This window comes from Populus trichocarpa, chromosome 18, assembly GCF_000002775.5.
Source record: "Populus trichocarpa isolate Nisqually-1 chromosome 18, P.trichocarpa_v4.1, whole genome shotgun sequence".
NCBI classification, from domain to species: domain Eukaryota; kingdom Viridiplantae; phylum Streptophyta; class Magnoliopsida; order Malpighiales; family Salicaceae; genus Populus; species Populus trichocarpa.
In genome coordinates this window covers 51,705-66,640 of record NC_037302.2, presented here as the reverse complement: position 1 = coordinate 66,640, position 14,936 = coordinate 51,705, and positions in this window count along the sequence as shown.

Genomic DNA, 14,936 nt, shown 5'->3' with positions numbered 1-14,936 from the left:
ACTCTATGTGGAGAGATAACAACGAAATAGGATTGCCACCTTGAAAAGCTTAAAGATTTTTTCTAGATATTATTTTGATATTTTTATGTTTTTCGAGATATTAAATGTCAGGTTTTAGCAAGAGAGGGACTCTCTTAAGAAAAAACAGAGAAAAAATATCTTACTCTCTCTCTACTTACTATCTTTATATTATTGATACTTAAAAATCCCTAAATTAATTTTGGCATCAGAGAGTTTTTTACAGGTAACACCCTTATCTAAACAATTATCATCCGAAAAGAAGCTCAAATTTGATGAAGTTTTTTTCAAGCTTCACCAATGGCGTCGCCTATGGAAACTTGAACAAAAGTCTTGTTAATTTGTTTCCTATGTTAATCTTCCTCGTTTCCTGATTCTAAAGTATTTATGGCGGATAATACAAAAATCCCAAGAGGAAGGGTCATTGACCTCCCACCATCTTCATCAGCTCCTCATATGGATCTCTATCAACTCACTTAGCATATAATGACACTTACTAAGGTTGTGTTAGTTGCCCAGTGACAACTCAATTCTCTACAGAACTTGCCAATTACTATACAAACTCTTCTTATGTCTATGGCACCAGTCATCCCTATTGCATGTCCTGGGCAACGCCAACTCTAAGTTCCTGAGAAAAATAACCAGAATGAGGCATAAAGTAGACATCATACCCACACTTACAACTAGATCACATTACAAATAAAAGCACTCTCATGCAGGGTCATCTAGATATGATCTTTATAGATCAAGAGGTCAGGTCGAGAGTCTTAACTATCCCCGCCAACAAGCTCGTTCTCCTTCAGAATATGACTCAATCATCCCATAATCAAAGAGGCAATGTAAAGATGAAGATAAAAAAGACTCAAGTTAGGTAGGAGGGTCACCATTATGTGGTTATGTGTTGAACACATGCCTCCTCATAGACTTTATAGCTAGTAAGATGAATTTGGATAATTATGATAGATTGTCAGATCCTAAAAAACACGTTCAAAATGTGAGAAGTAGTTTGGAATTGGTGGTGTAGGATTCTAAAGCTATGTGCAAAGTCCTTCCAACTACTTTTCGGGGTCTACACGAGCATGGTATCACAATCTCAAACCTGGTTCAATATCTAGTTTTTTAGATTTGTGTGACAAGTTGATCGCTCGTTTCAACACAAGCATACAAAAGCTCCACTGAACTTTTCTTCATTATTCAACTAGAAAAGAAAAGCACCAGAGTCTATCTAAAGAGGTTTAATAAAAAGCTACTGAAGGTGGAAAAATTACTAGAACCTGTAGCAACAAAAGCCCTTATTAATAGAATACACAACTACTCTCTCTGGAACAACTTTATACCATTTTTTAGAGAAATATACTTAATATAAAATAGTTGATAGAGAATCATATCTGAGTGGAAAAAGCTAGTGTATTGTGACAAGAGCATCCTCACTTCATCAGACGAAAGAAAGTGTCTTCCAAGCAAGATAACATATGTCTATCTCGGAATACCCAATCTTTCAGGGGTAATACCAAGGTCTTGGCATAAAATAGACTAGTATACCTAGAAATAATAACTACTCCCTTAAACGCTACCAGGGTTGAGGTGTTTACAACAATCAATGGGAATGAGTATGTGCAATACCTTTTCCAAAAGGATAGGAATCATGACACTAAATAATGTTTTGCCCTAAAAAAAGATATCGATGTAGCCCATTGATATCATTAACTATTCCTAACCCGAAATAGTTAATCAGGTTCAATATCCCCCATGTTCCGGGATTATCATGCCGATGTTAGTAAATCTTATTGACATCATTAGCCTCCCATTCTCAGAACTGACTAATCAAATCTAGGGAAATTGCGATATCAATGAAACTCATTGGTATCATTAACTATCCCAACCAGAATAGTTAATCAAGTCTATTTCCATCTCTTATTCATTTCATTAGATGTTTTTCTTTTGACAACATTTATATATAAAATCCAAAAATTAAACAAGCTTTTATAATTATGTACATTTAAGAAAGATATAGGTATAGAACACCTACCTGCTGCAGAAGCTCGGCTTGTGATCCCCTGCTGCTACTGTGCAACTCTTGTGGTCCCTCCTGTATTCACAGGTATATCATATTATTTCCTATTCAAATTATATTTCTTTTAATAACAATAAAATCAGCAAATATTGACTTTCATTCAACAATTTCTTCCTTCACATTTGTGTTTCTCATTACATCCTTTAAGATGATTGTTTTTTTAATCATAACTAACATTAAAAATCTCGGTTTTGAACATGACTTATTTCCTTTGAATATTAAAACGCTAAATTACACATTTTCTAAGGGCAAGAAACCCAATTTTGCCCCAAACGCATCTAAATTACTCATTTTAGCAACTTGTCGAAATTGCAAGCAGAGATGGCAACCCAACCTCTCCTAAGAGGTTTACCTATATCTGGAGTTTTAGAACTCTAAATTAGGCGAGGTTAGTCTCGTTGAAAAACTAACATCTTTAGCTATAACTTCTATGAAAGAACATTTCCTAAATTATATCATGTTTAGGCTCGAATCCCTTATTGAAGTTAGGGAGACAAATCTGTCTAGTTTTATTAATGTTTTAAGTGAACCCTAAAACATCTCAATTTTCCACTCTCCCTTAAAAAAGCCATTTGTTCATATTATAAACAACACATGACAAGAAATTTACAAATAAAATCATAAATTCTTCTTTTCCAATTCACCCCCCAATGGTCGCCCACCTTTGCTTCTTTAACCATTGAATTTTTTTTCTTTGGTATCTCTATATAATTTCACATTCAAGACAATCTTCAATGCTCTAACTAATTCAATTCCATATGATTCTACATTTCCCTCAAATTCTAGTCAAGAACCCTAACTTAAATTCAAGATCAATACACCAATTTCTAATCAAATTCAAATTGGCTTACATGATCAAGTTTAGGGCTCGTTACCTCGTGATAAATTAGACTTTGATAATTAACCAGTCAAAAAATTTTGACTCCTTTTTTTTTTGCACACCAGTCGGCCCTCACTCTCTCCCTCTCCCTATAATTTTCTTTACCTGTTTCTTGCTAATTTCCTTGCCTAATGATGCTTTCCCTATCAATTAATCTAAACCTTGTGTATTTTTTGGTGTTTCTCTCTCAATTTTTGGTGGAAAGATTCAAATTTCTCTCCTTTATTTTGTTGTTGTTGCAGCCTGCCTTAAGGAGAAGAAAAAAGGGTATTTATAATCTCATTTTTTTAATTAGACATTTGACCCCACTTACTTAAGTGTTTTTTTTTACCCCTTTTCTTTCTTCCTTTTATTATTTGAGTTACACCTCTTTTTATTTTTTATAATTTCACCCCTCAACATTTGAATTTAATTTATTTTCCTTACATTTAACCTTACCCTCTTTGTCTTTGAGTTAATTAAAACTCTTCTTATATATATATTACCGGGGAAATTCATACCAGAAAAATTTGCGATCCCTAATTTATTTAATTTGTACATTAATTATCTCATTTCTCTTTTTTCATCTATATTATTTTCAATTTATGTAAAAGTTTATTCCCAGGGTTTACACTAATCCTTAGAAAATCTAGGCAATACTAAATATGACTCTTTCTTAGACAATAAAGGATGTACAGAGACTGACCGGAAGAGTTGCCGCCCTTAACAAGATCATCTCTCACTTAAACAAATGTTGCTTACCATTCTTCAAAACTTTAAAGAATATCTCCAATTTTGAGTGGACTTTAGAGTGCAAACAAGTATTAAAAGAATTGAATCTCCATCTCTTCTCTCTTAGAGTCTTTTCACAACCTAAAAAAAAAGAAAAACTTTTTCTTTACTTAGGGGTTGTTGACTTGACAGTTAGTGCAATGCCGGTATAAGAAGAAAAAGGAATCCAGAAGCCAGTGTATTATGCTAATAAGGTTCTCCATGATGCCAATATGAGGTATATAAAGATTGAAAAGGTGGCCCTCGCTCTGGTTAATGTTGTTGGGAAGCTAAAACTATATTTCCAATAACATCAAGTGATTATGTTGACTTATTTGCCTTTAAGGCAAATCCTCTATAAACTTGACATGCCAGGTCATTTGGTTAAGTGGGCTATTGAGCTGGGAGTATAGACTCTAATATCAGCCTAAACCAGCTATCAAAGGCCAAACTTTAGCTAATTTCATTGCATAATGCTCCTTCACCAAGCTATCTCCACCGGTGGTTACAATTGAAGAAGCAAAAGACCAATTCACCATTAAACCTTGGATGTTACATGTTGATGGAGCATCCAACATAAATGAAAGTGGAGCTGGGCTTGCTTTGAATAGCCTTGGTGGGGGGGAACCTTTAAATATGCAATCCATTTAGAATTCCCGTCCTCTAATAATATAGCAGAGTTTAAAGCTCTTTTGGCAAGCCTCTACTTAGTAAAGAGTTTGAATGCTTACCTTTTTATAGTGTTTTGTGACTCCCAGTTAATGGTGAGATAGTGCCAAAAGCTATATAGGGCTAAAGAGCCTTTCATGGTAAAGTACTAGCAAAAGATGTTTTCAAACACTAGTTTAAAGAAGAAAACAACCAAGCTGATCTCTTTTTTAAGCTGTCTAATGGAAATTTGGTGGAATTGCCACCTCATGTATAGATTAATGAGCTTGAAAAAACAAGTGTGGAAGAATAAAGTAGCATAGTGGTGGTCATATAGGAAGCTACAATAGAAGATTAGAAAACCCCTCTCAAGTAATACTTATTTAATGAGGAACTACCATTAGAAAAAATAAATGCCATCAAGCTAACTGAAAAAACTGCAAGGTATTGCCTCTAATGTGTTGAGTTAAATAAAAGTCAAGAAGTCTCTCTCTCTCTCTCTCTCTATCAATGTATATCACTTCTCTAGAAGGTTGGAATCCTGTCAAAAAAGGTTCCTCAAGCATGAGGCCATAACCACTAGCAGGCATATAATTTATAAAATCCTTGGTGGAAAGACAATCAAACTATAAAAGAGGGATAAAAGAAGAAATGCCAACATTAATACTTCCACTTAAACTTGTATCTTCACTAATGTTAATGGGACTTGTCACAATATTCACAGGATTGGGAACAATAGGATTTGGGGAAATAACATGTGCATGGTTTGACATTAGAATAAGCAAGGGTATTATTGTTAGGGGAAAGCTAGGATCCATAGGCTGGGAACTACGTCTTTTCTTACTCCTAGGTGAAGAGCATATTGGCTCCCAACTGTCTCCATGTCAATATTGATGTCCATTTCACCACTATTCTATTGAGTTTTGCCCATTACCTCCATTTCAGATTCTTTTACGGCTTCCTACTCCTTCAAAGCTTTCTCTTCTCGAGATTCTTCCTACTACTACTATACAAAGGATGACGATGATGATAAGGAATTTGAAGCTCATTTTTTCTTGTTCTTTAATTGTTTCAAAGAGTGAGGCCCGCCTATAAACAACACACAATTATCAGTATAACAATTATGCTCCAAAGAAAGTAGTATTGAAAATTATCAGAAAGATTTCAGAACATATTCTCCTTATTTGGAGTCAAAAGAGGAGAAACATTATCTACAACAGACACTCTCCAAATTGGAGAACATCCCCTCACTTTCTTAGTAGAGATTATAAAACCATTACAGTACACTATGATCTAATCACTCCACCAATTTTTTACTAAGAGTGACTTACCTTAAAAAATATCTTTTAAGGGATTTTGTGCTCTTCTCTTAAAAAAGAGAGTAAAACCATGTCATACCATTTTTTAGCTTTGGGAGAACTAGACAAACTATAACAATATTTAAATAGAACAATAGTAGGATTTTGGACCTTAAGTCTCAGATATTTATAGAAAGTTGTTACAGTCTGTAAAATCCTAAAAAAAAATTAAAATGTTATTATACACATGATAAATAAAAATAATAATTAAAAATTAAATAGGAAAATATGAAGACATAAGGAATGTGACTCAAATTGTAAAGAAAAGGAAAGAATAGGGGCCAAAGTATAATTAGGAAGAATAAGGGCTATAAATACCCCATTCATTCCTCTTTCATAACCGACTAGAAACTAAAGAAAAAAAAAAGGAAAGAGTGCATATTTTTCTTCTTCAAAAGAGAGTGAAAAACACCAAATCACTTAGGACTATACAAACCTAGAAACTCCAAGTAGAGAGGACAACCAATAACAAGGATTCTAACAAGGATAAAACAAGTGCAAAATTGAAAAAAAAAAAGAGGGAGAAAGGGCCGACTACAAGCTTGAGAATAGGGGCCAAAATATTCAATTTACATGAGCTTAAAATATGAAATTTCTAAAGGTATGGACACTAGACTTGATTTTATTAAACAAGTTAACAATTAAGTAGGAATTATGCACAAATTTCAGATTTTATAAATTAGGGTTCTTGAAGGAAAATATGAGGGAAATGCAGAAATTGATAGAAATAAGGTTAGTTAAGCTAACATAAGATGCTCTAAACTTGAAAGAAACACATAAAATTATTAAAGAAAGAAATCATTGACTCGAAACTTAAGTGGTCGACCATGTGAGGATGGAAAGGGGAAGGAAAGGGATTCTGAAATTTAGGGTTGATGAACACTTATGGCATGTGTAGAATGTGGACAATGAGTGAGTGTGGTAAGAAAAATCAGCTAGAAAAAAAAGGGGGATCCTTAGTTCCCTCAAACTAAGATTGGCTAAGAGCCAAATAAAGGGAAATAAGAAGAATTTTGGTGTGTTATGTATGTTTACGTAGGAACCAATTATTGTATTTTTCTTAAAATAATTATATGACTGGAACGATATTAGTATTCCCTAATATTAATCTTAGATACCTTCAGGATTTTATGGTTGTAATATTAATGTTATTAATCAAGTTTATTACTATTAGTTTGTGTTGTAAATTATATGTTTGAAATGAATCCGTGGATTTTCAATATATATTGTGACTAATAATAATTGTGGTGGCGCTGCAACATGGATATGCGATGATGATGGAATGAACATGAGATATGTACAGGATGAATTGTCGATAACTTGGGACCTCTAGGTATATGGAAGACTCTGCCAAAAAAATTCACTAGAAATTTCATTACAGTGTAAATAAATCAAAAAAAATTATGCATAAAATTAAGTAATTTTAATTGTCTTGTCTAATTCTAGAATTGAGTATGTTACAATTTGGTATTAGAGCATGGTTTAAACTTTGAAGGATTGATATGATAATGAGGTTTTAGAAATATGTTATAAGATGGTCCGTACTAGACAGGGAGCAAGAACCGACCCGTCTCATATACGGAGAAGGGGTTATGATTCGTTATATGGTAATGAAAATGAAAGGGACCCATTGACAGACATTGCCTTCCATTTACCTGCGGCCTCGACTCAATCCAAAAAAAGAGAATCAACAGGACATCAGAATGATTCTGCATTTCAACAGGCAGAAGTGTCGTTGCCCGAGGAATCAGGCAATCAAAGACCTGGGGATAGGCCCCCACCAATGGAGCCACCAGTTGCACCTAATCTGTATTCAGACCCTGCATTTCTAGAATATGTGGTTAAGGCAGTAGCGATAGGGATGATAGGGGGTACTTCCCATCTCACTTCTAGATCAGAGAAGGCAATCAATTTGGTTTAGTGGGTAAAGGGCATGCGGGAGATGGGTTGTACAACGTATTCAAGTGAAGAAGATGCCAAGGTTGCAAAGCATTGGTTGAGAAAGGTGGAGAGAGTCATAGATCAGATGCAAGTGCTAGAAAAGACCCGGGTAGACTGTGTAACCTAGTTGCTGACAGAGAGTGCCCACTCCTGGTGGGAAACTATTTGAGAAAGGAGAGTAGGAGAATGATTGAGCTGGAGAGATTTTCGAGAGGAATTTAAAGAGAGGTATTACTCTTAGCAGCACATAAAGGAAAAAAAAAAGCAGGAGTTCCTCGACCTGAAACAGGGGGAGATGATAGTTTTGGAATATAAGAGGAGGTTTCAGGACTTATCTATCTTTGCCACCACACCTCCCTACCGAGCATTATCGAGTAGAGCGGTTTCGGGATGGGCTTAGACAAGAACTGAAGGTAATATTAATAGCTATGCAGTTTCAGTCTGTTTGGGACCTAGTGCGGGCTGCACAGGGTATGAAGAGGGTAATGAATGATACTCTGAGGCCGACCAGTGAGCAAAATCAGATGACAGGGTTTAAGAGAAATAATTTTATACCTCCGTCAAGGAAAGCTCTATATCCGAAGAAGGGTAAAGGCAGCCAATATTTTGGGCAACTGTAAAAGGGAGGGGGAGGTTATATTCATGAAAGGAGTTTTGAGGGAGCTAGATGGGCCAATAAAAGGGGACATACAGCGGGTCAGACCCGGCAAGGGGCTAGTATTGTAGGAGGACTCGTGGAATAGAGGGGACCCACCTACCCATTGTGTATGAGGTGTAATCAGAAACAACCCGGGGACTGTTCTGCAACTTCGGGAAGGTGTTATATCTGTAGAGGTGAGGGACACCGATGGAGAGATTGTTAATACTTGGGGAGAGGCTACTTCCACTACAGGGATACGGGTCATAGAAAAAAGGAATGTCCACACAAAGGCACTGAAGGGGTACAGAAATAGGGGGCTACCAAACAAAGCCAACAACAATCACTGACAATGGATCGGCCTGTATGACCTACTCAACCAAGAGCAAGTGCCAATAGGATCCAACCTAGATTCCAGGAAGAAAGGACTCGGGACAGGATATACCACATGACCTAGGAAGATGTGGGGCTAATGCCGGATGTTGTGGCAGGTACTTTACAGTTAGGCTCAATACAAGTTTATACTTTAATAGATCTAGGATCAGGGCAATAGCTTTAGGGCTAGTAAACTCTTAATTAGCTTGCTTCCTTTGTGGGTTATGCTAATATATTTGGCCTTGGGTCACCAATCCTTCTTTTGTGGCATATCGAATTGTCAATAAATTAAATGTACCACCAAGTAGACTAAGTCTAGGGATGATAGTTAGTACACCCTTAAGAGAAAACATAAACGTTGACGAGGTATATAAAAGGGTAGTATTATACGTCGAGGGGATGGAATTACAGGTGGACTTTATGCCCTAGAATTGTATGACTTTGATTTGATTCTAGGTATGGATTGACTAAGTAGATATAAAGCACAAGTAGATTGTTTTACTAAAACTGTGGTTATATAAGGGGTGGGTAAAAAGAAGGCAGTATTTAGAGGAGAAAGAAGGGTAGTCCTAAATTCTATAATTTCAGTCATAACAGCTGGGAGACTGATCAAGAAAGGATACCTTAGCTGGTTGGCTCATGTAAGAGAATTGAAGAAGGGAAGCATAGAATTAGCAAGAATCCCTATTGTAAGATAATTCCTAGATGTATTTCCGGAAGAGTTAATTAGACTACCCCCAATTAGAGAGGTTAAAGTCTCCATTGTGACCCTTATAGGAATCAATTCTATAGCACAGTCCTCTTGTAGGATGGCCTCCGTTGAACTAGCTGAGTTGAAGATCCAACTTCAAGAATTGTTAGACAAAGGTTTCATACGGCCAAGCAACTCGTCTTGGGGAGCCCCGATATTGTTTGTGAAGAAAAAAGATGGCACGTTTTAGCTATGTATAGACTATCGTCAGCTGAAGAAAGTGACGATAAATAATATATACCTATTATCGTGAATTGATGACTTATTTGATCAGTTTAAGGAAGCGATGGTGTTTTCTAAGATAGATTTGAGGTCGAGGTACTATCAGTTAAGGATCAAAGAACAAGACGTATTGAAAACTGCTTTTAGGATCCGTTACGAGCATTATGCATTTCTAGTGATGCCTTTTGGGTTGACAAATTCCCCCATGATATTTATGGACTTAATGAATCGAGTGTTCCGACCTTATATGGATAAATATATGGTGGTATTTATTGATGATATATTGGTGTATTCTGGCTCTTACCTAGAACACGAGCAACACTTGAGGGAAGTGTTGGAAACACTGAGGAAGAATAGACTTTATGCAAAGCGTGATAAATGTGAATTTTGGCTCAAGAAAGTAGTATTTTTGGGTCATGTTATCTCCGCGGGAGGAATATTTGTAGATCTAAAAAAAGTGGAGGTTGTTTTGAAATGGGAGAGACTTACCAATGTGATGGAGATTCGGAGTTTCCTAGGGCTCATGGGGGTATTGTAGGAGATTTATCGAAGGTTTTTCGATAATGGCATCACCTTTGACCAAGTTAACTCGCAAGGAAGTAAAGTTTATTTGGTCGAAGGAATATGAGGAAAGTTTCCAGGAGTTGAAAGAGAGACTCACCTCTGCCTTGGTCTTGGCCATTCCTTTAGGGATAGAGGGGTTCATGGTATACAGTGATGCTTCGAAGAAGGGTCTAGGATGTGTGTTAATGCAGCATGGGAAAGTGATTGCATATGCCTCTAGACAGCTGAAGCCACATGAGGTGAATTATCTAGTCCATGATTTAGAACTTGCGGCTGTAGTATTTGCCCTACGAGTGTAGAGACATTACCTCTATGGGACGCAAGTTCATATTTTTACTGGCCATAAGAGCTTGAAGTATTTAATGTCACAGGAAGAGTTAAACATGCGATAAAGAAGATGGTTGGAGTTGATAAAGGATTACGATTATGTGATCGATTATCATCCAAGTAAGGCCAATGTGGTAGCTGATGTGTTGAGTAGAAAAGGGAAGGCAGTGGTTGATGATTCGGGGAACAAGGAACAAAGGGGTTTAGTAGAGTTGAAAATGATGGGTGTGCGGCTGAGTGTAGGCCTAAAAGGGTTATTAGTAGCTCAAGTAAAAATTTGATTGATGTTGCGGGATAAAGTCCTGCAAGCTCAGCTGACAGATGAAGGGATAAGGAAAATTAAGGAAAAGAAAAGTCGGGGCATAAAGACACCTTTTCAAATTTTGCCAGAAGGGTTGGTGGTCATAGGCAAATAAGTTTACTTGCCCAAGAATAAGATACTGAAAGATGAAATGTTGAAAAAGCTCACGAATCTCGATTTACAACTCACCCTGGAGCACCAAGATGTATCGGGATCTAAGAAAATATTATTGGTGGCCAAACATGAAGAGAGAAATAGCTGAATATGTGTTAAGATGTGGGGTATGCCAACAAGTGACGATAGAGCATTAGAGGCCAGTGAGAGAGTTACAACCGCTGCCAATTCCAGAATAGAAATGGGAGAATATAACCATGGACTTTATAATCGAATTACTAAGGAGCAAAAAGGGTAATGATGTTATATGGGTGGTGGTTGATCGACTAACAAAGTCGGCCTTGTTCTTTCCCACAAAAATGACTAATCCCGCGGACAAGTTGGCAAATTATACGTGAAAGAAGTAATTAGGCTACATGGAGTGCTTCTATCAATTGTGTCGGACCGGGACCCAAGGTTCACCTCAAGATTATGGCCAAGCTTACAACAAGCTTTAGGGACTAAGGTGAACCTGAGCACAACATTCCATTCTTAGACAGATGGTCAGTTAGAGAGGAATATCCAGACACTTGAAGACCTCCTAAGGTTGTGCGTGTTGGAGTTCGGGGAAAGTTGGGAGGATCTGTTGCCATTGGTAGAATTTACATATAATAATAGCTACCAAGCTTATATTGGTATGGCATCATATGAAGCCCTTTACGGGAGGAAATGTCGTACCCCAATATGTTGGGATGAAGTTGGAAAGGGGGAGCTCTAGGTCCCGAAATAGTATAATTGACGATCGACAAAGTAAGATTAATCAGGCATAGAATGAAAGAAGCCAAAGACAGACAAAAAAGTTATTCGGACAATCGAAGGAGACCTCTGGAGTTCCAAGTAGGGGACAAAGCATTCTTAAAAGTGGCACCGTGAAAGGGCATCATTCGGTTTGGAATGAAAGGGAAACTTGCCCCGAGATACATCGGGCCATTTGAAATTGTTGAAAGGATCGAGTCGATTGCTTATCGATTGCAACTACCTACGTATTTGGATAAAACTCATAATGTGTTTCATGTGTTCTTATTATGAAAAGCAGAGGTGGACCCTTCATAAGTACTACCCTGAGTTCCCATTGAAGTAAGGGAGGATTTAACTCTAGAGACCAAGCCAGTCAGAATCTAGGATCGGAGCAAGAAGGTGTTGAGAAATAAAAGGGTACCTTTAGTAAGAGTATTATGGAGGAATTCACAGATAGAAGAAGGAAGATGGGAAAGGGAAACAGAGATTAGAGAAAAATACCCTCACCTATTTCCCGAGACAGGTATTTCATTTAAATTTCAAGGATGCAATTCTTATTAGGAGGGGAGAATGTAAAATCCTGAAAAAAAAATTAAATTAAAATGTTATTATACACATGATAAATAAAAATAATAATTAAGAAATTAAATAGGAAAATATAAAGACGTAAGGAATATGACTCAAATTATAAAGAAAAGGAAAGAATAGGGGCCAATGTATAATTAGAAAGAATGGGGGCTATAAATACCCCATTCATTCCTCTTTCATGGCCGGCTGGAAACTAAAGAAAAAAGGGGAAGAGTGCAGATTTTCTTCTTCAAAAGAGAGGGAAAACAAGGGGAATTATGCATAATAACAAGTAGAGAGGATAACCAATAACAAGGATTCTAACAAGGATAAAACAAGTGCAGAATTGAAGAAAAAGAGGGACAAGGGGCCGGCTGCAAGCTTGAGAAGAGGGGCTAAAATATTCAATTTACATGAGCTGAAATTATGAAATTTCTAAAGGTATGGACACTAGACTTGATTTTATAAAACAAGTTAACAATTAAGTAGGAATTATGCACAAATTTCAGATTTTATAAATTAGGGTTCTTGAAGGAAAATATGAGGGAAATGCAGAAATTGATAGGAATGAGGTTAGTTAAACTAACATAAGATGCTCTAAACTTGAAAGAAACACATAAAATTATTAAAGAAAGAAATCATTGACTCCAAACTTAAGTGGCCGACCATGTGAGGATGGAAAAGAGGAGGAAATGGATTCTGAAATTTGGGGTTGATGAACATTTATGGCATGTGTAGAATATGGATAATGAGTGAGTGTGGTAAGAAAAATCAGCTAGAAAAAAAGGGGGGGATCCTTAGTTCCTTTAGACTACGATCGGCCAAGAGTCAAATAAAGGGAAAGAAGAAGAATTATGGTGTGTTATGTATGTTTACGCAGGAATCAATTATAGTAGAAAACTCACTTAGGAATCATTGATGAATTCTGGACAGATTCATCACTTTTCGGGCCTCAAAACCATAAAATTTGGGAAACACCTCTTATGGAAATTATGGCCTGAGATGTTAGCTTTCCAACGAATCTAACCTCGCTCAATTTAAAGCTCTAGAGCTCTAGATATAGGTAAATATATCAGGAAAGGTCAAACTGCCACCCCTACTGGCAGATTTGATGAGAATTAATAAAACGGGGGGATTTAGCCGTGATAGGGGCAGAAAATCATTTTCTTTCCCTCCAAAAATCTTGTAACATCGAACCTTAACACTGGTAGGGGATAAACCACATTTGAAAAGTGAAGTTGATGATGTGTGTAATGATTTAAAACAATGAAATGTAAAGAGTAAATGTTATTGTTATTGCATTGCTATTTGCGAAATGGAAACCAGTCGTGAACTAATGTAGTGTACTTGTGAATTCAGGAGAAACCACATAGGGAGTACAACAACAACAACAATGGAACGCAAATCGAGCATTGGTGGCAGGTAGGTGTCCCACACCTATACTCTTCTTGGATGATAATAAACTCTGTCCTTAAATTCATGCTAGAAATCATATTCGTGAATATGACTAAAGAAAGGAAAGATATGGTGAAACAGAAATGGATTTGAAATCTGAATTTCGGTCGTAAACTCATGGATTTGGAGTTCGGATACGGGTCTATATTATATATATATATAAAAAAAAACCGACCACCTATGGACTTGATTAGCTGACCTCGAATAGAGGTGACTAATGATGTTAACAAATATTGTTAACATCAACATAACCTTGATGGAAATATAATGAATGTTGAACTTGATTAACTATTCGTATCAAGAATAGTTAATGATACCGAAAAATAATGCTGGTATCAGCAAGCCCACAATATCTTGATGAACGTCCTAAGGAGGAAGTTTATGGTGTCAAGAGAACTTGGCATCGGCATTACCGGAAACATCTCCAAATGTGATGGAGAGCAATTGATTGACTATTTCGGGTTGGAAATAGTTCAATGGCATCGACCGATTAAGATGGTGCCGACATTATTAAGGAATTGATTAGTCGATCCGGGTAAGGGTGACTAATGACACTAATATGAGTTATTAGTGTCGGCAACGATCATATCAGAACTTGGGGCGGATAAGGAAAAGGAATAAATCAGACAAAGATTATTGTGTGATAATCGAAAACAAAACCATGGGTATGTTGTGGAAGGATAGACTTGAGATGTAGTAAAGGAAGCGTCAAATGTTATTTTTCTTTTGCGGATCAACGAAGATTATGCCCTATCGAGTGGGTACTTGTATGTGTAGATGCATGTAGTAGTAACTCTCTATTTTTTAGTTGTATTTTATTTATTTAATATAATTATCCCCTTATTTTGATGTTGCACGTCCTTGTCTTTCCCGTCAGGAGTAGTATCCTAAGTGTTTAATTTTGTTGCATGAATTAGGAAATTAGCATTTCCAATTCTTTTGTATGATTTAGGGATTTCATGTTCTTAATTCCTTTTGTATGACTTAGGGTTAGCATCTTTATTTCTTCTGTATGAACCTGGAATGAAATGGATGTTTTTGTATTTTTCTTAAAATAATTATATGACTAGAACAATGTTAGTATTCCTTTATATTAATCTTAGATACGTTCAAGATTTTATGCTTGCAATATTAATGTTATTAATCAAGTTTATTGTTATTATTTTGTGTTGTAAAT